This window comes from Otolemur garnettii, unplaced genomic scaffold (genome assembly GCF_000181295.1).
Source record: "Otolemur garnettii isolate 467f Iridium unplaced genomic scaffold, OtoGar3 scaffold00159, whole genome shotgun sequence".
Lineage (NCBI taxonomy): Eukaryota > Metazoa > Chordata > Mammalia > Primates > Galagidae > Otolemur > Otolemur garnettii.
The window spans coordinates 1,336,558-1,338,963 of NW_003852554.1; the positions used below are offsets into that span (position 1 = coordinate 1,336,558).

The following is a 2,406-nucleotide window of genomic DNA, read 5'->3' on the forward strand; positions in this document are numbered from 1 at the left end:
AACTTGCTGACAGCCTGGCCAGACTGTGCACAGCTGAAAGCTTGGTGCAATGGTGCCCAAAGGGGCTCCTGCTGCTTTCTTTTTCTTTCTTTGTTTTTTTTTTTTAAGTTTTATGTCTTTATTCAGAACGTGATTTAACCACAGAACAAAGCTCTTTTGGCATTATAAAATCTAACATTTTGAAATCTTTTTGTTGTTGCTGTTTTTACAACTTTTATAACCCTGAAGCCTTTCATGCATTCAGGTATTTTGCATGATGTCTGACACGATCAGCAATAAAGTTGCAATGAAGTAGTAGCTGGGATCATAACCCTCTTGTAATCTAAAAACAATGGGGATGTTCTGTGCAGGCAGCTATGAAGTTATCAGGGAGTAAGTGTCCATCTCGAAGAAACTGGTCATCTTTTCCTTGATCAATTAGTATGTCCAGCTGTGAATCTTTTTTTTTTGAGACAGAGCCTCAAGCTATCCCCCTGGGTAGAGTGCCGTGGCATCACAGTTCATAGCAACCTCCAACTCCTGGGCTCAAGTGAGTCTCCTGCCTCTGCCTCCCAAGTAGCTGGGACCACAGGCGCCCACCACAATGCCCAGCTATTTTTTGGTTGCAGCCATTATTGTTGTTTGGCTCGTCCGGACTGGATTCGAACCCGCCACCCTAGGTGTATGTGGCTGGCGCCTTAGCCGCTTGAGCCACAGGCACTGAGCCCAGCTGTGAATCTTAATAGGCCTTCACAAGAAAGGGAGCATCCTCAGCCTTCCATTTACTCTGCTCTGGTCCTAAATATCCATCAAAGGCTTGTGTGCCCCAAGGACAGAGAACTGGGTTGCAAATTGGAGCAAATGCTGATACAGATTTGTATTTTCCAGGATTTTTCTAAGTACAAATAAGAGCTCCATGGCCTCCCATGGAGTGGCCAAAAATTGGCATCCTTTGGGGGTCCACTGGAAAATTGGCATTTATGAGTTGAGGAAGCTCCTCTGTTACATAAGAGTATATTCTATAGTTAGTATTCCAAGGATCTTCAGTGGTGTCCACGTAAAACCCAGCCCCAGTTCTAAAGTCCCAGCTGTCATCTTCTCCTTTAATGTTGCAGCCAAAAAGGCTGGTATCTGGAGCAATGACGCCAAGGCCATGTTCTGAGGCACCTGGATGACAACCAGATTCTGATATAAAATTTTGCTCTGTGCACCTTAAACCAGACAGCCAATATAGTGCAGGGCACTTTCCAGTTTCTGCCTTTGGCGTTAAGTAGACAGTAAGTTGCATTTTGCGCTTCAGTTCAACACTGTCATGTTCAAAAACTTTCTGCAATCCCTCCAAGCACTTTTTGCGGGAAATCTGTTTCAACACCATTCTTCTCCTCACCAGCCACAGCAGCGTAGCACCCTTTTCCTTTCTTTTTTAAACTTTCTGAGCTTTAAAGCCCTTTCCTGAAATGTGGAGGTCATAAGAAGATGTACCTCTTAGAGTTATGGTAGGATTATATAAGGTTATATGTAAAAGGCCGGACGTGGTAGCTCACACCTGAAATCGCAGCCCTTTGGTCCTAGGGAGGCAGGATCACTTGAGGCTAGAAGTTCGCGACCAGTCTGGACAACATAATGAAACCCCATCTCTACAATAAAATGTTAAAAATAGGCCCAGCATAGTGGCACCCATGTGTAGTCCTAACTACTCAGGGAGATGAGGTGGGAGATCCCTTAAGCCCAGGAGTTCCAGCCTGTTTAACAGAGCAAGACTCTGTCTTTAAGTTTGTATATTTAAATGTCCCTGGGCTAGGAGAAGGTCCCAAGCTTGTCAGATGCAATTCACGTCTCTTTATTGAGCATTTACTAATTCCCATTCTGCTACATTATGCTCCTTTGAGTGCAGGTTCCTTCTCATCTCTGAAGTACATTAAACGGCTGTTTACTTGGAAAATAACTGTTGGCCTCCTCAAGGCCCTATGTCTTCAGATTTTGGACGAGGAATACTTGCCAGTAGGAAAGATAGGGTCTCATAGGAGAAATCCTGATTCTTTTCACATGTGAAGGATTTAGATTCAAACTAAACTGAAAGGGCCAGGTTCAGTGGCTCATGTCTATAAACCTAGCACTCTGGGAGGTCAAGATGGGGAGATCCCTTAAACTTAGGAGTTCGAGATTAGTCTGAGCAAGTCTCTAAAAATGCCTGGGTATTATAGTGGGCACTTGTAGTCCCAGCTACTTTGGAGGCAATAGGATCTTTTGAGCCCAAGAGTTTGAGGTTGCTGTGAGCTATGACAACATAGCACTCTACCTAAGGTGACAAAGTGAGACTTTGTCTCAAAAACTAAAACAATAAAAATAAACTGAAAGCTAGTGTGTGTCTGCTGTGTTTACTGAAATAGGTTCTGCTATGATGTGATTTCTTCTTCTTTTTTTTTT

The 2,406-nt window shown here is 43.6% G+C and overlaps 1 pseudogene; it reads right to left on the reverse strand.

The window, feature by feature from the left end:
• Positions 1-232: 232 nt before the first annotated feature.
• LOC100954349 lies at positions 233-1,354 on the reverse strand (annotated as a pseudogene).
• Between the last annotated feature and the right edge of the window lie 1,052 nt (positions 1,355-2,406).